This window comes from Cervus canadensis, chromosome 24 (genome assembly GCF_019320065.1).
Source record: "Cervus canadensis isolate Bull #8, Minnesota chromosome 24, ASM1932006v1, whole genome shotgun sequence".
NCBI classification, from domain to species: Eukaryota; Metazoa; Chordata; class Mammalia; order Artiodactyla; family Cervidae; genus Cervus; species Cervus canadensis.
Window position 1 is genome coordinate 23922364 of NC_057409.1, and position 27453 is coordinate 23949816.

The 27453-nt window shown below is 42.9% G+C and overlaps 1 protein-coding gene and 1 pseudogene across 2 annotated transcripts in view; both read right to left on the bottom strand.

The window, feature by feature from the left end:
• The window catches only part of ACSL3 (acyl-CoA synthetase long chain family member 3), a 75489-nt gene extending 60637 nt beyond the window's left edge, over nucleotides 1–14852 (bottom strand). The window contains exon 1 of one of the 2 annotated variants that reach the window (XM_043444748.1): nucleotides 14721–14852. The gene's annotated coding sequence lies outside the window, so the exon portion shown is untranslated. The remainder of the gene's footprint in view (nucleotides 1–14720) is intronic. The other variant, XM_043444747.1, reaches the window with a different exon arrangement.
• A 10324-nt stretch (nucleotides 14853–25176) lies between these two features.
• LOC122426127 overlaps nucleotides 25177–27453 on the bottom strand; it is a 34438-nt pseudogene continuing 32161 nt past the window's right edge.

Below are 27453 nucleotides of genomic sequence, written 5' to 3' on the forward strand. Positions count from 1 at the left end.
ATGGAATTCCAGGTCAGCTATTTTAAATCCTAAAAGATGATGCTGTGAAAGTGCTGCACTCAATATAACAGGAAATTTGGAAAACTCAGCAGTGGCCACAGGACTGGAAAAGGTCAGTTTTCATTCCAATCCTGAAGAAAAGCCAAAGAATGCTCAAACTACCGGACAATTGCGCTCATCTCACACACTAGCAAAGTAATGCTCAAAATTCTCCAAGCAAGGCTTCAACAATGCGTGAACCGTGAACTTCCAGATGTTCAAGCTGGTTTTAGAAAAGGCAGAGGAAAGAAAAGATAGAGCTAAATTGTGTCCAACTCTTACAATCCCACAAACTGTAGCCCACCAGGCTCCTCTGTACTTGGGATTCTCCAGGCAAGAATACTGGGGTGGGTTGCCATTTCCTTCTCCAGGGGACCTTCCCAACCCAGGAATTGAACGCAGGACTCCCCCACTGCAGGCAGATGCTTTACCGACTGAGCTACGCAGGAAGCCCCAAGGCAGAGGAACCAGAGATCAAATCGCCAACATCCGCCAGATCATCGAAAAAGCAAGAGAGTTCCAGAAAAACATCTATTTCTGCTTTATTGACTATGCCAAAACCTTTGACTGTGTGGATCACAATAAACTGTGGAAAATTCTAAAAGAGATGGGAATACCAGACCACTTACCTGCCTCTTGAGAAATCTGTATGTAGGTCAGGAAGAAACAGTTAGAACTGGTCATAGAACAACAGACTGGCTCCAAATAGGAAAAGGAGTCCGTCAAGGTTGTATATTGTTACCCTGCTTATTTAACTTATATGCTAACTGCAGCCATGAAATTAAGACACTTACTCCTTGGAAGGAAAGTTATGACCAACCTAAATAGCATATTAAAAAGCAGAGATATTACTTTGCCAACAAAGGTCCGTCTACTTAAGGCTATGGTTTTTCCAGTAGTCATGTATGGATGTGAGAGTTGGACTAAAAGAAAGATGAGCGCGGAAGAATTGATGCTTTTGAACTGTGGTGTTGGAGAAAACTCTTGAGAGTCCCTTGGACTGCAAGGAGATCCAACCAGTCCATCCTGAAGGAAACCAATCCTGAATATTCATTGGAAGGACTGACATTGAAGCTGAAACTCCAATACTTTGGCCACCTGATGCAAAGAGCTGACTCATTTGAAAAGACCCTGATGCTGGGAAAGATTGAAGGTGGGAGGAGAAGGGGATGACAGAGGATGAGATGGTTGGATGGCATCACCGACTCGATGGACGTGAGTTTGAGTAAACTCCGGGAGTTGGTGATGGACAGGGAAGGCTGGCATGCTTCAATCCATGGGGTCACAAAGAGTCGGACACGACTGAGGGACTGAACTGAACTGGAGACAAGAAGAGAAGAAACTGCAGGCAGTAATGGTATCAGCAAAGGCAGAGGTATTCAAGAAAAGGGCCATTTAAGAAAAGTATCTGCCATAAGCTGATTAACCACCTCGAGGTATCGGGTCCTAATTCCCAGAAGCAGTGAATATTACTTTACTTGGAAAAGGGGTCTTTGCCAGTGTTATTAAAGTAAGGCATTTGAGATGAGGCACTCCTGGGCCTCAAATGCCATCAAGTGTCCTTGAGAGAGACAGAGGCAGTAGGTTTGACAGCCGCAGTGAAAGCAAAGAGAAGACAAAGCAGAGATATGAAGGCTATGAAGGCGCTGGCCTGGAAGCCTGGAGGGATGCCACAGGCGCTGAAGAGTGACAAGCTTCATTCCTCTCTCACGGCCTCTCGGGGGGGCCCAGGCCTGGCAACACTTTGATTTCGGCCCAGTAACGCTGACTCAAACTTTTGGCCTCTGAGAGAATAAATTCGGAGAAGGCAATGGCACCCCACTCCAGTACTCTTGCCTGGAAAATCCCATGGACGGAGGAGCCTGGTAGGCTGCAGTCCATGGGGTCGCACAGAGTCGGATACAACTGACGTGACTTTGCAGTAGCAGCAGCAGAGAATAAATTCCTGTTGGTTTAAGCCACCAAATTTGTGGCATGACAGCAGTTCTGAGAAGCAAACACTGCATCTCACTCCACCATCCCGTGTGCCATGTTAGATGCTAAATGGTTTAGAAGTTATTCAGGTCTCTGAAGAGCCATTCAGATTTTTATGCAACAGAACAGCATAATCATAATCTGCCTCATAATGTTAAATCTAACCCCAACGTTAAAAATTTGTTAATAGGAAAAAACTAGAAACACAAAGATGTATCAGAACGAAACATCTGAACAGAAGATAAAGCTCTAAATCACCAGGTACTTGAGGGACAGAAAAGCACAATGAAAGAGATAAAGACAAAAAAAGGGGCAGAGGGAAGAAATGGAGGTAGGAAAACACAGGAAACACTTTAAATATGTGTATGTAATTAACTTCCTCAAAGGGATAAGAGAGACCATCTATAGATGAAACAAGAATAGGATGGCATACAGAAGACAAAAGAAGTTCTTGTAACTGAGTAACACCTACAGCTTAAAAGTCAATAGGTATATTAGAAAACGAAGCTGGGAATATTTTTCCAGAAAGGAAAGCAAAAGCAATGAGATAGAGAACAGGAGGTTAAGAAGATTTTTTTTTAGTCAGGTGTCAAATTAATCCCAAAGGCCAAGTTCCACTAACCGTTCTACAAAGAAAGAACAAAGAGAATGAAGAGGCAGAAATTACTGAAGCATTCTGCAATAACCTATCCCAGAGCTGATGAACACCACTCTTCAAACCGAAAGGGTCTGCTAAGTACTGAGCCGATGAAGGCAGGGCGGGGCGGGAGGGGGGGGGGGGGGCGGGCGGACCTGAACTCCAAACACAGCCTTGTGAATTCTCAGACCACCCGGTGTAAGAAAGCTTCCAAAATACCACCACCAAGTCACTTACAAATCAGGTAATTCTATAATTAATCAGCAAAGAAGGATACTTTGGAGAGTAAAAGCACGTACTATTTTAAGATGAATTTGAAGGCGTTCTAGGCAAATGAGGGTGTACAGTCATCCTTCCAATAAAGGAGTAAGAGTCCCACTGGCAGCGCTGCAAGGCCATGAACAACGCCTCCCAGGTTTTGTGGGCATTTTTTTTTACTGTTTATTTATATATTTATCTGGCTGCGATGGGTCTTAGTTACAGCATGTGGGATCTCGCACTCGAGCCAGAGATCAAACCTGAGCCCCCTGCCCTGGGAGCAGAGTCTTAGCCACTGTGTGCATATACTCCTTTGATAAAAGTTTTAGAAATAATTTTTAAGCCAGAATTGGTCTGAGTTTTATAATCTATTTCATAAGAGAGGTCAGTCCCATAAGACTGTTCCCCAGTTGGTAGTTACAAGTCTCCAGCCAGCTATAAATCAGGATTTCCACAAACTCCTCCTCGGGTTCAGTCATTTGTTAGCCTCCAATTAAAAATGAATTTGAAAAAGTAACAACAAAAAAAGAATTTGCTAGGATGGCTCACAGAACTCAGGAACACTCTTATGTTTATCAGTTTGTTATAAAGGATACAACTCGGAAACAGATGAATGGAAGAGATGCCAAGGGCAAAGGACCAGGGTGGGGGAGTGGACCACACAGCTTCCAATCTCCCTCCAGGGGTGCAGGCTTCCCAGCACCTGGACAGAAATGTTCACCAGCCCGGAGCTTACTGAATATCCCCTTTTCAAGAGTTTTTACAGAGCTCAGTCTCCAGGCCCCTCGCTCCTTGCAGGAGACGGGGAGAGGGGCTCAAATCCTCAATGAGAAGGGTTGAAGTTCAAGCCCTCTAATCCCTGGGTCTTTCTGGTGACCAGCCCCATCCTGAGGTGCTCTAGGGACCAGGTCCTAAATCACTTCATTAACGTAAACTCAGGTGTGAGCCAAAGGAGCTTTTTTGAATAAGATTCTGAGCAATCAGGAAATTCCAACAGTCTTAGGAGTTCTGTGCTAAAAGTGGGGATTAAAAGTGGGGACAAACAGTGTTGCAATGAACAAGGGGATGCGTATATTTTCTGAATTAATATGGAACATTTTCTTCAGATGAACTGCTGAATTACATAGTAGTTCTAGCCCCAGTTTTGCAAGGAACTTCCATAGTGTTTTCCAACCTGGATGCCCTCTGTCCCTCCTCTCTGCCATGCCAATTTCATTCCTTATATTTGAGCTCCTTCTCTGAACTCTCAGCTCACTCCCAATCAGCTGCTACCTCTCACAACCCTTCCACCTCAAGATGCTCCTGGAGACAACATCTTTTTACACCTCAAAATAATGTTATACAAACTAAACATTCTTCATCTCTAAGAAGTGCACTACCCGGGCACTAGGCCAGAGAGTACACAGGCATCAGTCCAGAAGTCAGGCCCAGTTTCGGAGTCAATGACGAACACCAGTTCTTGAACTCTAACACACTAGCAGTAAGGCAAGTTACAGTACAAAAGAACAATGACTCCTGGTATAATTGCAACAGAGGTCAGTTATCTTTCTGTAAAAATGTCCAGTACAGCTCTAAGATGAATTCACTCAGGTTCATTCTGGTTTCCTATGGAACTAAAAAACTCCCTACTTCATTTTAGAAGGAACTCAATTACCCCAACCTTCTTCCAAACAAGAGGCAATAACTTCAAGGATCAAGTCAGTTTTCAAACAGAATAGGAAGATTTCTGATTGTTAATGTTATGGTTTAAAAAAAAAGCCAAAGTGAAGGACCAGAATGAGGATCACTTCAACCATGATGAAAATAAGAAATTTCTCTGATTGAAGTAGAAACTTTTCATAACTCTGGCCAAAATGATAATGAATATTTTATAACCCAGAAACAGCGTTGCAGAAAAACGAACTGTTTTATGCTAACAAAACCAATTTAGAAAATAATATTCAAAACGTATGGCTGAACCACCTTGCTATACAGCTGAAATACTGTAAATCAACTAGACTTCAATAAAATATACACATTAAAAAAAGATTTATGCAGCAGTGTAACTAGTATTTAGTAAGTGAGAGACACTCAGTCATGTCCAACTCTTTGCGACCCCATGAACTATACAGTCCACGGAATTCTCCAGGCCAGAACACTGGAGTGGGTAGCATTTCCCTTCTCCAGGGGATCTTCCCAACCCAGGGATCGAATCCAGGCAGGTTCTTTATCAGCTGAGTCACAAGCGAAGCCCAGAATTTAATAAAACACATGCAAATACCCTAGTAAATTACAAGTAGCAAACACATAAACACAGGGGGAAACACACAACATTAACTGATAAAGTTTCAAAGAAGCTGAAGAAAGAAACAAGGGAGAAACAGAAAAAGTCCTGAGCCAAGTGAAAAAGAGAGACAGGAAGGGAAGTGAAAGCAGCTCACAAGCGCGAGCGCTGAGCAAGAACGGTTCACAGACGAGGAGACAGCTCCGTAAACGGTGACTGGTATGGGCAGCGTCACATCCACCGTCACCGCAGTGTCAGAGACAACTCGGGCCAGACCCGAAATGCAGAGTGCACAGGGTTCTCGTCCCTTACCCGCTGCCCAGCCTCCCTTCCTAGTCCCGTCCCCTGCTACCATTCGTTTGACAATTACAGCACAAAGTTTTATAAATCACCATGTAATTTTATAGGCGGCCCTCCAGTCATGGTTCCACATCCAGGGATTCACCCAACCTTGGACTGCGTAGTGCTGCAGTATGCATCGCATTGCGGGGAAGCGGGGAATCCACAAGTGGACCTGCACAGTTCAAACCCATGTTGTTCAAGGGTCAGCTGTACTTGGTGAGTTGAAGGAATCAATAAATGAGTCAGGCAAGATCTTAATAGTCTTTATCCTCCAAGGCTCCAGTGTTTTTGTTTCTCCCCCAGGATGTGACTTATGCTCACAGCTTCTCTAGTCCTCCAGAACAGAGGATGCCTCAATTTGATTTGTCAATCCTGCTCTTCCCCAATTGCCCTGGACATCCCCATTAGAGTACCTCTACCTTAAACCCAACTGTTTTTTTCAAAGCCAATCTATGTCTCAATTGCTTAGCTAATCTTTTCCTGGAGACCCTGGCCAATAGGACCTCTCTGACGTCTGTACTGCTCACTTAACATTAACCATACCTTTTATGTATCTTCAGACAGCTTGAACACTCTCATTCTTAAGGAATTAGTATTTCCTAGTCCCCTTTAAGTAATGTATGCTCTTACTTACATGATGGGTTTGCTCATGTACTGGATTCACAATACCTTGTCACTTCCTGCCAACAAACTACTTCTGAAGGAGAGAAAAAAAAACAAGACCCCCCCCCCCAAGTCTCCCATTTTTCCTGCCCTGTTCTGTCTGTATGAGCTATACTGCACAGTAACACATATGCTCGGATACCTTCTTCCCTTATACATATAATGTTCATACATTTCCTTTCATGAATCCTGAGCTCTTTTAGAGCAGGGACGATCCTTACTCATTTTGAAATTCCCAGTGTCTTGCAAGATATGCACTAATTTGAGTAGATTCCTTTAAAAAAAAAAAAAAACTGGGACTAAAACTACTAGATGACTCAGCAATCCCACTACTGGGCATATACCCTGAGAAAACCACAATTCAAAAAGACACATGTATTCCCAATGTTCATTGCAGCACTATTTACAATAGCCAGGACATGGAAGTAACCTAGACGTCTACTGACAGATGAATGGGATAAAGAAGCTGTGGTACATATATACAATGGAATACTACTCAGTCATAAAAAGGAACAAATTTAGTCAGTTGAACTGAGGTGGATGAACCTGGAGTCTGTTATACAGAGTGAAGCAAGTCAGAAAGAGAGAAACAATTATAGTATACTAAATGCATATATATGGAACCTAGAAAAACAGAACTGATGAACCTATGTGCAGGGCAGGAACAGACGCAGACTGGTGGACACAGCAGGGGAAGAAGACAGTGGGACGAACTGAGACAGCAGCACTGAAACACATACACATATGCAAAACAGACAGCCAGCGGGAAGCTGCTGGGTGACACGGGGGGCTCAACGGGGCTACAGAGTGCTCTGTGACAACCTGGAGGAGTGGGATGTGCGGGTGGGAGGGAGGCTCGCGAGGGAGGGGATACTTATATACTTAAGGCTGATTTAAGTTGTTGTATGGCAGAAACCAACAGAATATTGTGAAGCTATCATCCTCCAATTAAAAACAAATTTTTAAAAAAAATTTTTTTTTAAAAATCAATGCCCCCTACATATCCTCATAATACCTTCACAAACAAGCAGATTACTATAGTTAGCCAGTTTCTCCAAAACATTGGTTATTTTGGTATCTTCAGTTCCAAATAAAAATTAGCAGATCAATTAAACCCACTGAATCATATGACAATTCTTTATCCCTCCAAATGGGAAACATGAAACATAAGTAAACATATTTCAGTAAAAATAGAAGTTACAGTTTTAAACAAAAAGAATTTAGGCACTTAAAATGTCAGGAAAACAGAAGCAGTCTGAAAACATTTATTATGAAACTAAAAATAGCACACAGAAGAAATCACAAGATTTCATGTTTATAATGTCTCCTCCTTTATAAAAGAAAAACTATGATCAAAAGTCAGATGAAAGTATATACTATATTAAGGTGAATAAAATCAAGACTAAGTCACATGTTAAATCAGCTTCACACAATGCTGTGTAGTAAGGTTTTCTAAAAAGACTGTCATGAGTCAGTGAAAAGTGGCTGATTTTTAGGAATTTAACAGGTCTTGGCAATTTTCTGGAAATTGCTCAAGGCTCCATTTTGCACCAACAAGTAACAGCTTCCTCATCTATACTCAACCTACCCCACTCAGACACTTTCCCATCAGCATGTTTTTTATTAAGTTTATCTATTTTTTTAATTGAAGGATAATTGCTTTACAGAATTTTCTTGTTTTCTGCCAAATATCAACATGAATCAGCCACACGTATATATCGTGCTACCAATCAACACTCTCCAGAGCAGTTTCCTATTCTTGTGATCCCCACTTTCCCCATCTTCCCCTTACTTCTGCTCCCCATCCCATCCCTACCACCATATCAGTATCTCCTGCCAAGGTCAGCTGTGACTTCCAAGTTGCTAAGTCCAACAGATGGTGCTCCAACTTTCTCACAGGAGCATTCCACAGTGGTGAGTGCTTCTCCACGGCAGCAGGGACCCCTGCTTCAGGCTGTCCCTCTCACATGACTGGCCACTGTGCCCATCTCCCAGGCAAACTCAGCCTCCTCCAGTTCTCTTTCCAGTCTCTCCACAGGCAATCTCACCCATCATCTCTCCACCGATGGCGCCAAAATGGTAAACTAGTCATCATTCAACTTCCCCTTCTCCCAATCCATATACTACTATTAATTACCACATCTGGCAATTTTGCCTGTAAATCTCCCTTTTCTCAGTATTTCTGCTAACGATATAAGGATCCAAGAATCAAATAAGCTAACATGAAAGCACTTTCATGTTAGCTCAAAAAAGGGGAAAAAAATTAAATCTGAGTATTAGTATTCATTAAGTTGAAATCTCCTTGAAAGCAAGGACTTTACAAGTTCATCTTTTCATTTATTCCACATCATACATCTAGCACAGTACTTTGCAAATGGCAATCAGTAAAGGTACTGACTGCAATGAATTATTTGTACTGGTTTAACACACATTCAACTGAAATAGTCACACATTTAATGGCAAGTATTTCCCAAACCACATCATCATTTGACTCCTAAGAGATTAGAATTTTAAGTCACTCTGTAAAGTGTAAACTACATCAGATACTTTTGATAAATATAATGCTACTTACCTAAAGTTAGAAAAAACTGTCATCTTTTTTTGGCCTAGCTTTCCTGAAAAATCCAAATCCCAGCCTTTAGTCCAAAACCCATGTAAAGTTTCTTGCTTCCCAGCTGCTCATTTGAATGGGAAAGTTAAAATATTACAGGAATATTTAAGCTGTAAATACTCAAAAGGCAGGCAGAGAATGACTTCCTGAAAAAAAAATCCCCTCTCTCATTTTCACATCTTGCAATGTGAGCTGGAGTGACATTCTGAAGAGGAACAGATACTGAGATTAAAAAAGTACTGTTGCTCAAAAAAGTTCCCAAACTCTTGGCTACAGGCGCATTTAACTACAGCATCAGAATGCAAGACTGTCATCTAGTAGTATCTCACCAAATCAATTCAAAAATCTCCCCAGAAGACAAGACAGGCTCTACATAAGTGGTGCTGGGAATGCTGGACAGCTACAGCTAAGACAACAAGTTGGAACATTCCTCCAAACATATACAAAAATAAACTCCAAATTGTTTAAAGATCTAAGACAAGGCTTCCCAGGTGGCGGTAGCAGTAAAGAATCCACCTGCCAGTGAAGGAGAGGTAAGCAATGTGGGTTCAATCCCTGGGTTGAGAAGATCCCCTGGAGGAGGAAATGGCAACCCACTCCAGTATTTGTACCTGGAAAATCCCATGGACAGAAGAGCCTGGCGTGCTACAGTCCATGGGGTGGCAAAGAAATGGACATGACTGAGCAACACAATATAAGACATGACACCATAAAACTCCTAGAAGAGGACACAGACAAAACATTCTTTGCATAAATCACAGCAGTATTTTCTTAGATCAGTCTCCCAAGGCAAAGGAAATAAAAACACAGTTCAGTTCAGTTGCTCAGTCATGTCTGACTCTGCGATCCCATGGACTGCAGCACGCCAGGCTTCCCCGTCCTTTGCTATCTCCCAGAGTTTGCTCAAACTCTTATCAGTCAAGTCAGTGATGCCACCCAAGCATCGCATCCTCTGTCGTCCCCTTCTCCTCCCTCCTTCAATCCTTCCCAGCATCAGGGTCTTCTCTAATGAGTCAGTTCTTCTCACCAGGTGGCCAAAGTACTGGCGCTTCAGCCTAAGCATCAGTCCTTCCTATGAAGAATCATGATTTCCTTTAGAACTGACTGGTTTAACTCTCTGACATAAATCACAGCAAGATCCTCTATGACCCACCTCCCAGAATATTGGAAATAAAAGCAAAAATAAACAAATGGGACCTAATTAAACTTAAAAGCTTTTGCACAACAAAGGAAACTATAAGCAAGGTGAAAAGACAGCCCTCAGAATGGGAGAAATAATAGCAAATGAAGCAACAGACAAAACTGACAAAAATATACAAGCAACTCCTGCAGCTCAATTCCAGAAAAATAAATGACCCAATCAAAAAATGGGCCAAAGATCTAAACAGACATTTCTCCAAAGAAGACATACAGATGGCTAACAAAACATGAAAAGATGCTCAACATCACTCTTTATGAGAGAAATGCAAGTCAAAACCACAATGAGGTACCATTTCACGGCAGTCAGAATGGCTGCTATCCAAAAGTCTACAAGCAATAAATGCCGGAGAGGGTGTGGAGAAAAGGGAACCCTCTTACATTGTTGGTGGGAATGCAAACTAGTACAGCCACTATGGAAAACAGTGTGGAGATTCCTTAAAAAACTGGAAATAGAACTGCCATATGACCCAGCAATCCCACTCCTGGGCATACACACCGAGGAAACCAGATCTGAAAGAGACACGTGCACCCCAATGTTCATCACAGCACTGTCTATAATAGCCAGGACATGGAAGCAACCTAGATGCCCATCAGCAGACGAATGGATAAGAAAGCTGTGGTACATATACACCGTGGAATATTACTCAGCCATTAAAAAGAATACATTTGAATCAGTTCTAATGAGATGGATAAAACTGGAGCCCATTATACAGAGTGAAATAAGCCAGAAAGATAAACACCAATACAGTATACTAACGCATATATATGGAATTCAGAAAGATGGTAATGATAACCCTATATGCAAGACAGAAAAAGAGACACAGATGTATAGAACAGACTTTTGGACTCTATGGGAGAAGGTGAGGGTGGGATGATCTGAGAGAACAGCATCGAAACATGTATGTTATCAAGTGTGAAACAGATCGCCGGTCCAGGTTGGATGCATGAGACAAGTGCTCGGGGCTGGTGCACTGGGATGACCCAGAGGGATGGGATGGGCAGGGAGGTGGGAGGGGGTTCCAGGATGGGGAACACATGTAAATCCATGGTTGATTCATGTCAATGTATGGCAAAAACCACTACAATGTTGTACAGTAATTTGCCTCCTACTAATAAAAATAATTGGGAAAAAAAAATTGACTGGTTTAATCTCCCTGCAGTCCAATGGACTCTCAAGAGCCTTCTCCAACACCACAGTTCAAAAGCATCAATTCTTCGGCAAAGTAATGTCTCTGCTTTTTAATATGCTGTCTAGGTTTGTCAGAGCTTTTCTTCCAGGGAGCAGAAATCTTTTAATTTACAAACAAGACTTAAAAGCTTTTGCACAGCAAAAGGAACAGTAAGCAAAATGAAAAGACAACCTATGAGAGAAGTATTTATTATAAATGATGCAACTGACAAAGGGTTAATATTCAAAATATACAAACAGCTCACATAACTCAATCAAAAAAAATTTTTTTTAATGGGCAGAAGACCTAAATGGACATTTCTCCAAAAAAGATATACAGATGGCCAACACGCACATGAAAAGATGTTCGACATCATTATCAAGAAAAACGAAAGTCAAAACCACAATGAGGTTGTGATGAGGCTCACACCTGTCAGAGTGGCTACCATCAAAAAGTCTACAAATAATAAATACTAAAGGAGAAAAAAGAACCCTACTACACGTTGGTGGGAATGTAATTTGGTGCAGCCACTAGAGAAACAGTAAGGAGACACTTTAAAAGACTAAAAATAGAGCTACCATGAGACCCAGCAATTCCACTCCAGAAAAGATGAAAACTGTAATTCAAAACAAACATTTGAGTACATGTATATTAGCGGCACTATTTACAACAGCCAAGACACGGAAGCAACCAAAGTGCCCGTCAACCGATGATTGGCTTAGAAAGAAATTTTCTACCCTAGTGATACTGGGCAATCCTAATTTAAACAAAACTGGAACCACTAAAAGGGTTGATATTAGTAGTTTATTTTACATATTCATATATCTACTTCCTTAGTGTTCTATACCACTTACTATTACAAATTATTAAAAGTAAAATCATAAAAGGGAAATGTTAAAATTACCATTTAATACTAGAGGAGACTAAAATAACATGAATGCAAAATGCCAGCTGGTATCATGGACTCAACCCTGGAACAGAAAAAAAGGGCATTCGTGGAAAAATTGGTGATACCTGAACATAGTTTACAATTTAGTTAAAAGTATACTATCAATATAAATCTTTTGTTTTGACAAATGAACCAAGGTTCATTTGTCAAGGTGATGTGACATGCTAGTATTAGAGCAGGGTAGCCAGGTTATGGTATATAGGAATACTCCATATCTGCAACTTTTCTATAAATCTAAAATCATGCCCAAATTTAAAAGTTTTTTTTTTAAATAGTACCTAGTCACCCAAGCACCTGTCACCCACAATTAAAAAAAAAAAAACAACCCTCCCTAGACTAGATTTCCATCTAAATCACAACAGTCTATATTATACTCATTCACATGTTACTTTTCCTTCATTATACATGTAATTTCTAATTATCTATTATTCATATGATGACCTGTTTCATATTCTTTCCTCTAAAAGGCAAAAATGGCATCAATTCTGTTCTCTTCTTCATTCCTAGCACCTTGCCTGACATAGAATAGGAATTAAAGGCTCTAAGGAGCAATTAACTAACTAAGGAATTGTTAAACAGAACCAGACAGCAGAGGAGCACATAAGCAACAAGAAAAACGTTGGGACTTTTTGGGGCTCTGACTCCCCAAACCAGGCAGGGATTGATTTTCCCCATCCATCCTTCCTTCAAGAAGGACAACTTTAAATCATCCAGTGTACACAGCTCACAAACCCAGTAACTGAGACCCAAGGACACTAGGTGACTTGTCACCTCAACCCCATACATCCAGCGTACATCCCCATACATCCAGCCCTACACCCAACACCACCATCCTACTACAGAACCAACTCTTTTTACAGAGAAAGAATGAACTAGGAAAAGACTAAAAGGAAAATGCCAGTGACTGAAGAAGCCTTACTCATTCCTAAGTTTTAAGAACTGCACAAGAACACTCCAGAACACAAAAGGATAGAAAAGTCTATACAGTACACTCCCGTGTCGCCACACTTCTTCCCAGTAATAACCTTCTAATACACAATTTTAGGAGCAACTCAGCAGCACCCCTCAACTCCTGAAACAAACCTGGGGAACCAGAAAAGGTTATCATCAAATGACTGCTCTCCTGGCCACTCAAACAAAACTCCACGGTGACAACTATTCAGCCAGCCACCAAAGAGAGGCAGCATAATATAACGCTTGGGTAAGAGAGCTCTAGATTTTCAAACAGGCGGGTCTGATCACAGCTTTCCCTTCTTCTTGCAGTCATCTGGGGGCAAGTTGGTGTGTCCAAACAGCAGTTCTCTCTACCCGTAAAATGGGAATAACCACCAACTTAGACAGTGGTTAACAGTTTTAGAGATACTATGCAGAAACTCTTCGTAGGAAACCTGGAATGTTATAAAGGCTCAGTAAGTGTCAGCTGTTTGTCATCTTATTCCACTACAATCAATTTCACAAGGCCTATTCCATCTCAGCTGACATTTATTGAGCCTTTATAACATTTCAGGTTTCCTACGAAGAGTTTCTGCATAGTATCTCTAAAACTGTTAACAACTCTCTAAGGTGGTGGTTATTCCCATTTTACAGGTAGAGAGAACTGCTGTTTGGACACATCAACTTGCCCCCAAATCATGGCAAATAAGAAGAGAAGCTGTGATTCTCTCTGCGATTCCTAGCTGACTCAGTGGTAAAGAATCCGCTCGCCAATCAGGAGACAGGAGAGATGGGGGTTCAATCCCTGGGTCGCGAAGATCCCCTGGAGGAGGAAACGTCACCCTACCTCAGCGTTCTTGCCTGGAGAATCCCGTGGACAGAGGAGCCTGGTGGGCTACAGTCCATGGGGTCGCAGAGTCGGACACGACTTAGCGACTAAACAACAAAATACACAATAGCTTAGAGCACATTTTCTAAAGTCAGACTGGACAAACCAGCTCAATGTCTCTGGGCCTCGGGTTCTCCACCTGTGAAACGGGCTGGATCATTCCTACCCCGCTCGGGTTGCTCGGAATTATCCATTCCATTATCGGTGCATAATTAAAATGTACCTAGGGAAAAGTAAACCTTCAACTCCCAACCCCAGACCAGTAGGATTCATCCCAGGCCCATCGCCTCCGATCGCGGCCAGAACAAATACCAAGGTCGACCCACCTCATACCCCCCAATCTCTCCTCAAGGCCCGCAGCAACACACCCCCCGCCCGCCCCTCCAGCACCGTTTCGGAAACCGCAGGGGTGTTTCCTCCCGAGGACCGCGTCAGAGCCCGGCTAGTGAAAGTGGCCAACCCCCAGCCCACCCCGCCCCCAAAGCGCCGGGAGGGAACCCCGCGCATCCTTCCTCCCCCGGACAATTCGGCCGCTCGGGGTGCGGTTCCCCCCGGGCTCACATGGGCTCTGCGGCCCGGGCCCCACCTCACCCGCTTCCCGGATCCCACGGCGGCACCTCCCACCCACGCCGCGGGGCAGCCCGGTACCCCCGCACCGCCGGGATAGGCGGCCACGTCGGGGATCCGGGCCTCCAGGCCCGCCGCATCCTTCCCCCGGGCCAGGGTGGCCCTCGGGGCGCAGCCCTGCCGCACGCGGAGGCCCCGCCGTGCCCACAACGGGCGCCGCACTCACCGCGATGCCGGGGCCCCGGTTCCTCGGGCCCACGCAGGCCTGGGTTGCGCCCCCAGAGCACTCGCGCCCTGGGCCGCCTCCTGGGGACCCTGACGGTGCCGCCGCGGTCGCACTGCGAGGGGACGGCCGTCTGCGGCTCGGTCCGCCGCCACCGCCTCGTCCCAGCCCCGGCCGCGGCGACGAGCGCGGACTCGCACCCCGGCGCCGGCAGACCAGCGTCTGTTGAGCCGAACCGCCCGGGACGCGCACCCCCGGCCGGCGCTCGTTGCATATGCAGAGAGGCCGCCGCCCATTGGCCCGCGGGCGGTGGCGCGTGCGGGGCTGGGCCTATCGAATTCCGGCCGGGAGCGCGGCGGGCGGCCGGGGGCGGGGCGGGGTTACTACGGGTCATTCGCCCGAGCCGCGGCGGACGGGACCCAGCCGCAGCCTGCGCGGGGCGGGAACCGGTCGGCGGGGGAAGGACTGGACCGCGGCGGCGGGGGAGGGGAGCCGGACTGTGCGGCCGCGACGTGGGCGGAGGAGGGGCCGTCCGGCTCGGTCTGCGGGAGGGCCCTTCCCCTGGGGTTGGAAAGATCACCGCCTCGCCCCTCCCAAAAACTACAAACGCAGATGTTGCTGTAATCTATAAATCTTAATATAGATCTGGAAAAAAGTGCGCCATTATCTTCCCTCTTAACTGGATTACGTGTTTCGTTCTTGCACAGATTTGTCCGATTTTGCAAAATAAAATGATGTGGGGAAATGTCTGAAGCGAGAGGGGCTCAGGAATTCAAAGCAGGTTTTTTATTCTTGCTTTGGCTTCAACGAACCCAGCAAATAGCCCATCTCACCTCGGTGCACTCACTCTTTATACGCATTGTAGGCAGACGCTTTACCGTCTGAGCTACCAGGCAGGGAAGGCATATTCAAGATTGATACTTGTTTTCTAAAGGATAAAGTTGACCCCTCAGTACTGTTTTTGGACTTCTTTTTATGAAGCTGAACGTGTTTCTGTATTTTGAAGAGTTTGCCATTACATTTCACTTTAGACACTACGAATGGGGAAAAGAGTGCAGGTAGGCTGCCTTCTTGCAAGCCAACAAAGCAAAATACAAATGACTAAAATAGCAACTACAATACACTATTAAAAAGATGGCTTTCATTACGCAAGCTGTAGTGGGGTTGAGCTTTTTTTTTTTTTTTTTTTCTCTTTAATTCAACATATTATTTAGTGGTCTGTGAACGAATTTAAAACTTTTAAGTCAGACTCGATTCCACAAGAAGTAAAACATTTGGAGGGTTTCATTTTGTTTTGAAGTAATGAAGGAGCTAGAAATAGCTATTTGAATAGTAAACCACCATGCGATGCAAAACTTGTCTTTAAAGTAGGTGAAAGGTGACGTGCATGAGCCAACCTTGGGCAGAAGCAGGGGCTCGATTTCCCAAGAGAATCTCAAAATCTGTGAAACCGCCTGAACTTGAGCTGTCTGGAGTGATGAAAGGAGGAGCAAAGAAAGCTCACTCACCTTGGGCCCCAAGCCAGTTTAACTACCTAAAGCAAAGGATCCCTGACCCAGGAAACCTGCTCTTCTTGCTAGAAGAAGTTCAATTGCTTCCTAATCTGTCGAAGCCCTATCAAAGGATAAAATCCTGAAGATTTCTTATCTAAAAGACCACCATCATTCTGCATGCTGAGGAAAGTATACCATCAAAGTGGTAGTTCCAGAACCAGGAAAAGCCTCTAGAAAATAAGTAATTTCCAAGGCAGGAATCTTTTTTATTCCCCATCGATAATCATAAAGCAGACTTGTAGAATTCCAGCAACATCCTAACATCTTCATTATCTCTTTTGATATTACTAGTGGGGGGGGGGGGTTAAGCAGTTGTGTGGGTATGATATATACTTTTAAAAGAAAATGTTCCTTCTAAATTTAAATTCTCATCCTGTTTGCTTACAGTAAACAGTAATATCTCCAGTCTCTATGATGTTTTGTTTCTTAAATAAAATAATACATGCATAACTGCTTTTCTTTTAGACAGGTTTTCAATATATTTTTATTTACAGCATCTGAAAGAATAAGGGAATTTGATTGTATTTCCCTTCTTTTTTAGGAAAGCTCAATTCAGAAGCTGTAATGGCCAACTGAATGAAAACATCCAACAGTTCCTTTTAGAGTTTTGTTGTTTCTCCAAATTACAGGACTGTTGAGAGGAGATGTCTTTGTAATTTTCATGAATACCTAATGATTGTCTTCTGTGGAGGGTCCCAGAAATAGTTTGTGATTGTATAGCAAGCTATATACTACTAGCATTTTTCATCATCATTAAAATGTAAAACGAGGACCAGCTGATGTTTAGAAATTCAACAGAAACTTTTTTGTTCTTTCATTTCTGGTGGATTAGGAGGGGAAGACAGTGATTGATGGGCTTTCAGGGTAGTGCAGCTGATAAAGAATCCGCCTGCATTGCAGAAGACTGCAGGAGCCACAGGTCCGATCCCTGAGTCGGGAAGATCCCCTGGATGAGGGAATTGCAACCCACTCCAGTATTCTTGCCTGGAAAATCACATGGACACAGGAGCCTGATGAGCTATAGTCCTCAGGGTCACAGAGTCAGACAGAACTGGAGCGACTGAGCACGCACACACATACAAGACAGTGATTGAAGTAATGTAACAGCCCTAGATCTCTGAGTTAAGATGGCTCTGGCCTCAAGGAGCAGAACATCCAACAACAATTAACTTAGATTATGATATTTATGTACCTCACTTAAATATAACTCAAGAGGCAGGGCAGATCTAAGACGGGTTCAAGGACTCTGCCAGGTCCCTGAGGACCTGAGTCTTTACATCTTTCACTCTGGCTTTCTCCTTAGGTCATCACACTCACAGATGGCCACCACAGTTTCAAGTGTCACATGAGAACACAATAGTGTGTGGCCAAAGAATAGGAGAATGTTTCCTAAATGTCACTTCTAATAAAGGAGGAAATCCTTTCTCAGAAAGCTAACAACTGACTGCTCCTCAAGTCCTATCGGCCAGAATTGGGTCATAAGGTCATATCCTAGCTGCAAGGGAAGCCAGGAAATATCAGCATTTTTGGCCTTTATAGTGGAAGGTGGACACCGTTAACACAGAAGTAGTCATGGAAAGGAATAAATGTGAGAAGCCCTAGTCAACAGTGTCCACTACAGACATCACTGGAAATTACCCATCTCTGACTAAAAGTGGCTAAAACAATAAAATTATCTGTTATCTCACTGAAACTGCCCAGAGGAAGGCAATTCCAGGATTTCTTCAAAGGGCTCACTTGTGTCATCAGAACCCAGCTCCTTCTGTCTCTTTACTCTGCCACTCTCGGTGTTCATTTTCTTTCTCTTCCTGGTTACAAAATGGCTGCAATTGCTCCAAGCATTTATTTACTTATTTGGCTGTGTCAGGTCTTAGCTGCAGAACATAGGATCTTCACTGTGTCATGCAGGATCTTTTGTTGGAATATATGGGCTGTCTAATTGTGGCATGTGGGCACCAGAGCATGGGCTTAGTTGCTACACTGCATGTGGAATCTTAGTTCCCCAACCAGGGATCAAACCCGTGTCTCCTACATTGCAAAGCATTTTCTTAACCACTGGACCACCAGGGAAGTTCCTCCATTGTTATCTTTACACAATACTCCATCCAAAGCCAGAGAGGAAAATTGGCTTCTACATGTCAGTACATGTTTCTTATCTTCCAAGATGTACTCTGCCCACTTCCCCTAAACCAATAACTATCAAATGAAATTGCCCTGATAAGTTTAGCTCAATCATAGATCATTCACTAGGGCTGGGAATGACTAAAGGGAGAGAAGACAGGTCATTTGAAAAGAATTTTTAAATTCTCCCTCTAACAACTGAGGACAGAACATCATTTGACTTTTGATTCAAAGCATATCCCATATTTTGAAGTACAGGGTCCCACCCAGAAAAATATCAACCTCAAGCTGACTCCTTAGCTGGGCCTTTCAGAATTCTTTAAGAGTTCTGTCCGGTGGCATGCATATGGTAGTACCCAAGGATCCTATAGTCACATGCCTATTGCTTCCACTCTGCAGGAAAATGGGCTTCTTATTTGCAGATCAGAGTTATGCAAGATGCCATGAAGGCAAATCAGATACTCTGTGAGCCCTCCTCAGATTGTGGAGCTAGCAAGACTCAGAAAGCAGAATTGGAAGACTTGAGCCTGGATTACATATTAAACCCAATAGGGACAAACTACTGCCTTACACTCTGGTAGAGAGAAAGCCCTAAGATAGAAATCCACAGATGCTGTCAGCATATCCTGGACTTGGGAATGCCTGGAGGTAAATTCAGGGCATCAGCAGAATCTGTTACAGGTGGACAATCAACAGTGTCTGCTGTTTGTTTAAAAAAAAAAGCTGGAATATATTTCAAGAAATTGTCTAATTATTGAGTGTCAAGGAAAGAATCAGAATTCTAAGAGATCATGTGTATCCCAATCCTGTGGTCCTTCTAGGAAGTCCTTTGCTACCCAGGTATCAACTCAGAAAGGATGTATATGGTTGATCATGGGTTGAGACATCACAGTGGGAAACCTTCATATCCACTGTAGACTTTATAAAGATCTCTAGGCAGTGACATTATCAAACTCTTTCCATGACATAGGATTCTATAAACACTCTAGTAATGTGTTCTTTCTTCAATTTAAGGTAGTTCAACTTTGTTCCACTTCAGTGATTGGAAACCTTCCTGTTGGGAAGCTATCAGGGCTTCCCTGATATGTCAGCGTTAAAGAATCTGCCTACAATGGAGGAGACCCTGGTTTGATTCCTGGGTCGGGAAGATCCCCTGGAGAAGGGATAGGCTACACAACTCCAATATTCTTGGGCTTCCCTTGTGGCTCAGGCTGGTAAAGAATCTGCCTGCAATGTGGCAGACCTGGGTTTGATCCCTGGGTTGGGAAGATCCCCTGGAGAAAGGAAAAACTACCCATTCCAGAATTCTGGCCTAGAGAATTTCATGGACTCTATAGCCCATGGACTCACAAAGAGTCGGACACAACTGAGCAGCTTTCATATTCATGAAATGCTTTAATACTTTAAATTCCACTTTTACTTCTTTCTTTTCCAGGCTAGACTATCTTTTTTAAAAGTTCTTTTCCAAATGACCTGTCTTCTCTCCCTTTAGTCATTTTTATTTTTCTACTCCCTTCTTCATTTCCTGGAAGACAAAACAGAATACCTAAACTATAGCAAGGGCCTGAAAATTGTAAGATATCTTAAAAGAATCCATTCCAAGTTCTTGCTTGTCAGAATTTCATTAAAATAGCCTAAAATTAATTGACTTTTTAAAGTGATCACATATTTCTTTTTATTCCCGCTTCATTTTGATTTATGATAATTTCCAGTTAAGGCAGTGAACATTTCTTAGCTATACATACTTCAGTTCAGTTCAGTTCAGTCGCTCAGTCATGTCCAACTCTTTGAGAACCCATGGACTACAGTATGCCAGGCTTCCCTGTCCATCACCAACTCCCGGAGCTTGCTCAAACTCATATCCATCAAGTCGATGATGCCATCCAAGCATCTCATCCTTTGTCATCCCCTTCTCCTCCTACGTTCAATCTTTCCCAGCATCAGGGTATTTTCTAGTGAGTCAGTTCTTCACATCATGTGGCCAAAGTATTGGAGCTTCAGCCTCAGCATCAGTCCTTCCGATGAATATTCAGGACTGATTTCCTTTATGATTGACACATACTTATATGGCTAAAAATCTTTTCAAATCCATTTTTGAACTTGCTTACTTTTTTATGAATGAGTCTCTGAATACTTAGCTTTTATATTATAATACTTTTATTAAACCTCTGTAATTTACCAACTTATATGACTCTCCTATCCATCTTTTAAGTATATCTGTAAAGAATTCTGAATTCAGGCAGTTATATTAAACTCTCCAGTACAGTTAGTTTTCTGTTGTTTTTCAAAGATATTCTGGAATAGAGACCTATATATATATATGATTTTTAAAAAAGAGAGAGAAAATCTAGAGTATCAACTAGAATTAATTTTGGCTACATGTAACCGAAAATGCAAAATAATAGTGGCTGTAAAATGCGAAGGTTACACATATTCTACAAATAAGGAGTATGAACCAGATACTCCAAGGTTAGTCCAACCACTCCATGAGATCATTGTGTGTGCTTAGTCGCTCAGTCATGTCCAACTCTTTGCAACCCCATGGACTGTAGCCCGCCAGGCTCCTCTGTCCATGGGGATTCTCCAGGCAGGAATACTGGAGTGGGTTGGCATGCCCTCCTCCAGGTGATCTTCCCAACCCAGGGCTCAAACCCAGGTCTCCTGCACTGTAGGTGGATTCTTTACCGTGTGAGCCACCAGGGACCCAGAATGCTTCTCTCCTTCTGTTCTGCTATTCTCAGTGTGTGGCTTCTTCATATGTGACTTCCATATTCAAGGTCATAAAATAGGTACTACAGTTCCAGTCATCACATCCACATGGCAGTCATCAAGAAGGAAGAAGAGAAGAATGTAAAAGGCAATAGAGAATTTTTAACAATAGAGAGAAACTTCTGCATTTTTCTGATAAAGAAGCTTCATATAATTGTGAAATAAGCAAATAACCCCTAAGCCTTCTCCTTTCAGGAACTGTGTTATTTCTTTTTAGAGTTCCTTATTGAACTTACTTCTCTCTCTCCTTGAATCCTTTTTGGGTTTTTTTCCCTCTGGACCTGCTATACTTTCTATACATCATTATAAAATATTTGGAAACTGAACATGGATTTAATGCTCTAATTAATTGAACATGAATTTGACTGATATTTAAGAGCCACCAGAGGACAGGTACTGTGCTAGATGCTACAGTTATAGCATGTATTGAGACAATAGTGGTCCTGACCTTCAGGAAGCTTATACTGTAATGTAAGACATTATAATAAATAGAAGGGGGTGACAGAGGATGAGATGTTTAGATATCATTACCAACTCAATGGACATGCGTTTGAGGAAACTTTGGGAGATAGGGAAGGACAGGGAAGGCTTGCATGCTGCAGTCCATGGGGCCACAAAGAGTCGGGCTTGACTTAGTGACTGAACAACAACAGTAAATAAATAAACAAATACAAAGATAGTTCCAAAGTTGGAAATGCTCTTCCAACATTTAAACAGGATGACTGGGAGAAAAGCGGAACAAAGAATTTTCGATAGGGAGGTCAGGGAAGACAACTCTGAGAGGTGACATTTAAGCCCTCATGAGGAACTGGCTGATATTTTTGGCAGGAAAGTCATCTTGCCACTCAGAGAGCCTCTCCCAGAAACTAAGAACATATTCTTGTGGACATGACCTGGCATTTTTAGAAATCCTGCTCAGTTTGCAGAATCCATAAATATTATAACAAGGAACACAGTCCCATCACCCAAACGTCCATTAGATCTTGCTTTGTCATTTAAGGCATTGAACTCAATGTCAAGTGCTCTGGGAAGCTCCCAAGCAAAATTACTTGCCCCATTCTCTCTGCTTTGTTCATGCTATTGGTTAATCGGTGAGGCCTCCTTGGGTTACAAGGAACAGAAAATTCACATTAAACTTACTTAAGCAAATAAAGTTTATTGGTTACGAATTAAAGGGAGCATATACACCTTCAGGGATAGTAAGACACGGAACTCCAAATGACTGTCTTCATTCCTCAGATCTACTTCCTTGGTGATGGCATTTGCTTCATCCTGACCCTCCCCTCCCCCCACCTCCAGGGCAGCAGGTGGCTGGAGGTTCTGGAAGACTCCTATCCCACTGAAAATTCCAACTCTGCTGCAGAAATCTCATTTCCTCTTGAGGCGTTATATGTCCCTCCTTGCCCAACGTGTCCACACAGTACCTGCTGTCTGTCCAGACCTGACTCACTTGCTGCATCCCAGGTTCCGAGGGTGGAGGTCACGAGGGAAAGTGTTGGAAGGTGGGTGTAGATGACCCTCAGGGAAATCAGAGCGTGTCCATTAAGAGAAAGGTGAAAGCAAACAAAAACTCCAGGTTGCATTACTATGAGATTACTGCTGCTTGTGCTGTGTTAGGTCAACTGTGTTTATCTTTCTCTAACTCCATGATGAGCTGTTTGAGAAGAGGTACATATTCATCTTCTTATCCCCTAAGGTCTGCCCTACATGCTGATAGACAATACCTGCACCAAGTGAGCTCAACGGATATTTGCTAAATTCAACTATTGAATCCTGTACACGCATGCGTAGGAGTAGAGGAGTACATACACCAGTCATGGTACTTATAGCACATTTAAATCTCTCACAAAACATCAAACTCTAATTTTTTAAAGTTTGACAGAGAGACTGTCCTCACGCTACATTTGTTTCAGTTCTTGCTTCTGTGATACCTAGTTTACCTTTTTTTTTTAACTAATTATTCATTCATTTTATTACTTTTTTTTGGCTGTACTGGGTCTTAGTTGCTGCAAGGGCTTTTTTCTAGTTGCAGTAAGCAGGGGCTACTCTCTGGTTGTAGTACACAGCCTCGTCTAGGGCTCTCGGGCTTCCGAAGTTGCAGTACCTGGGGCTCAGTAGTTGTGCCTCCCCGGCCTCTAGGACCCCGACTCAGCAGTCGTGGCACACGGACTTAGTTGCCCCATAGCATGTGGGATCTTCCCAGATCAGGGATCAAACCTGTGTCTTCTGCATTGGCAGATGGATTCTCTACCACCAAGGCACCAGGGAAGCCCCCTCGTTTATCTTAATAGTCGTTCTTTCTACAGTGAGTTCATTCCTATATATATTTTTTCCTCAGTCATATATTTCAATCCACATTTAATTTCCCATTTGGTAAGTCTACAGATCACTTCTAGTCTACTAAAGGTGTGCTCCGTGGGAGGTAGCATCAGCATTACCTGGTTGCTTGTAAAGAAAAAAATTACAAAATCTCAATCAGGCCCAATCCCAGAACTCCATGAACCACATCTGCATTTTAACAAGATTTTTTCAGAGGATTCATAGACAGCATTAAAATTGAAGAATCATCAGTCTCCTGCTCTAGACTAGCACTGTCATGTATGCAATTTAAAATTTTCTGGCAGCCACATTAAAAAGTACAAAGCAAATAAGCCAAATTAATTTTAATAGTATATTTTTATAACTCAATCTATTCCAATTATTATCATTTCAACTTGTAATCAGCTTAAAAAATCATTAAGGAGACACTCTTTGGGGTTACTCGTTTAAGCCTGATGTTTATTTCGTGCTTACAGCACACCTCAGTTTAGACTAGACCCCTTTTGGGTGCTCAACAGCCACCTATGGTTGGTGGCCACTGCATTAATTAGCATAGCTCTGGACTGTAAGATGCGTGAAAACAGTAGACCACGTCGTTTCACTCTCCACAGTAACCCAGTGCCAAATATAGTGCCTGACAGGTAAGAGGCACTCAATAAATGTTAGTTGAATTAATACATTTGAATGGTGGTTGTTGTTCAGTCTGTTAGTCCTGTCTGACTCTTTGTGACCCCATGGGCTGCAGCACTCCAGGCTTCCCTGTCCTTCATTATTTCCCAGAGTCTGTTCAAACTCATGTTCATTGAGTAGGTGATGCCATCCAACCATCTTGTTCTCTGTTGCTCCCTTCCCCTCCTACCCTCAATCTTTCCCAGCATCAGAGTCTTTCCCAGTGAGTCAGCTTTTTCCATCAGTTGGCCAAAGTACTGGAGCTTCAGCTTCAGCATCAGTCCTTCCAGTGAATATTCAGGGTTGATTTCCTTTAGGTTTGACTGGTTTGATCTCCTTGCAATCCAAGGGACTCTCAAGAGTCTTCTCCAGCACCACAGTTTAAAAGCATCAATTCTTCAGCACTCAACCTTCTTTATGGTCCAACTCTCACATCTGTACATGACTACTGGAAAAACCTTAGCTTGGACTATATGGATCTTTGTCAGCAAAGTAATGTCTTTGCTTTTTACACTGTCTAGGTTTGTCATAGCTTTCCTTCCAAGGAGCAAGCATCTTTTAAATTTCTGGCTGCAGTCAATACCCGCAGTGATTTTGGAGCCCAAGAAAATAAAATCTGTCACTGTTTCCACTTTTTCCTCATCTGTTTGCCATGAAGTGATGGGTCCAGATGCCATGATCTTAGTTTTTTGAATGCTGAGTTTTAAGGCAGCTTTTTCACTCTTCTCTTTCACCCTCATCAAGAGATTCTTCAGTTCCTCTTCATTTTCTACATTTGCACGGAGAGAGATTTAAGATACTTAACTAGTACAATGAAAGTATTGACCAAATAAAATAAAAATGGACCCAAGATATAAACTATCAGTACTTCCACACTGAAGGAGAGTGGCATAATATCCGCCATCCCTCAGTATCTGCAAGGGATTGGCTCCAGCAGTCCTCTGTGGATACCCAGATCCAAGGATGCTCAAATGCCTTATGTAAAATGCTGTAGCATTGTGCATACAGTAAGCCCTTGGTATCTGCAGTTAGTGGAATCTGCAGAAGAGCAATTCACAGAGAGCAAGGGCCAACAGTATGGGAACTGGTCCAATCCTTTCATATCTCAAATGAGAACCTGGAGTCCCAACAGGTGGGTGGTGTCTGCTTGGTGGTTTAGTCACTAATTTGTATCCAACTCTTTTGCAACCCCATGGACTGTAGCCCACCAGGCTCCTCTATCCATGGGATTTCCCAGGCAAGAATACTGAGTGGGTTGCCATTTCCTTCTCCAGAGGATCTTCCTGACCCAGGGGTCAAACCCACGTCTCTTGCATTGCAGATGGTCTCTGTATTGCAGGAGGATTCTTTACCCATTGACCCACTTAGGAAGCCTGGATGGCTACTTGGTCACATATTTTTGTATTACATACACTACAATTTAGACAAGCAGGTCTTAACTTCCAACCCAGAGAGCTTTCCACTATATTAATGCATTCAGTGAACAACCACTGCATGAAAAAGCATCAGGCTGGACACAGTGGGGAAGAGATGTAAAGAGGAATGATATTCATGTGTTTCCAAGAAAACCACTTAAGGTCATTTTCATTTTCAATGAAACAGAAACCCAACTCAAACTAATTTATATGTGTGTGTGTGTGTGGCTCAGCTGGTAAAGAATCCGCCTGCAATCTGGGAGACCTGGCTTTGATCCCTGGGTTGGGAAGATCCTCTGGAGAAGGGAAAGGTTACCCACTCCAGTATTCTAGCCCAGAGAATTCCATGGACTGTGTAGTCCATGGGGTCACAAAGAGTTGAACATGACTGAGAGACTTTTTCTATCACTCTGTGTGTATGTGATATTCGCTCAGTCATGTCCAGCTCTACATCTCCATAGACTGTAGCCCACCAGGCTCCTCTTTCCGTGTGATTCTCCAGGCAAGAATACTGGAGTGGTTTGCCATTTCCTTCTCCAGGGAATCTTCCCAACCCAGGGATTGAACCTGGGTCTCCTGTATTGCAGGTGGATTCCTTACCCACCAGGGAAGCCCAAATTTATATAAAGAACAGCATTTATTAGTCATATGATTGAAACTCTGCAGGTAGAGTTGGCTTCTCATGCAGCTTCCTCCAGATTCAGGTGTCAGCAGGCTCCTCCATTTTTCTGCCTGTCTGGAACTCTCTTCCTTCCTGAGTTGACTTCATCATCCATGGATATCCCCGCCCTAAGCTACTCTGCCTCAAATCACCGAATCAAGCCTGAAAGAATGATTATCTTTTTCAAAAATCCTAGGAACATCTTTCATCGTGTTGGCCATAACTGGATTAGTTGCCATCACTACCTCTAAAACATCCCTTACCTGTTGGGAGACAAAATATTCTGACTCAAGTTAGTCACGGCCCATCCCCAGAGCTGAGAGTGAAGCCAGCAACAGTCAACCCCAGCTAGGGTTTGAGTGAGGAAGGGCTTTGAGTAAACGTGCTTCAGATGGGGGAGAGCAAGCTGGTGTTCAAAACACAATAACATCTACACCAGGACCTACATTGTCCCATTTCATTATCCCACTTTTGAGAAGGTAAAAATTAACCCCAAATACCCTCCTCTCCACTCTTCTCTTTATCTTCCCTCCAATTCTTCCTTCTTTTCTTTCCCTCTTTCCACTCTTTCAAAGGTAGAAGCATCAAGTGAACAGAATTGAGACTTATGGTCAAAGTCAAAAAAGAGAAGTCATTTTTAGCTTTTCTTTTAGTTTCTCCTCTAGATCTTGAAAAGCTTAATCTTTTGTATTTATCTTAGTAAAGACAGTTTTTAGTCTTGAAACTTTTAATGAAGTAAGGCTATGCCATAACAGTCAATTTTTTAAAATGCTGGTGAAGATTGTTTATTTTTGCATCTTGCTAGTTTATTCTCATTTATATGCTGAGTCTCTAATGATCTTGTGAACATTACTAGGATTCATACACAAATATAAAAACATTTTCTTTATTTTATATACTTTGTAAATAATTTCTAAATCACACCACCCTGGTAGTCCTTATGTGGTCACACTTTGCTTAGGAGCATATTTCTCAAACTCATATAAATTGTGGCGGTGTCAAAGCATTAACTAAAGTGAGTACCTGATTTATCACACCTGGGTATAAACAAGCTGTATTTAGAACTGGGGAAAACCTAACTGTAACATTGGGAAAGAGTCCCTCTTCATTTCTGTGTGTTTCTGGGAGAACTACTGGTCATTAATCCTTGTCCGCACTGGCCAAAGGACCTGTCTATCAGAACATCCTATCTCCCCCATACCCAGCCATTGGATCAAGGGCCATGATAT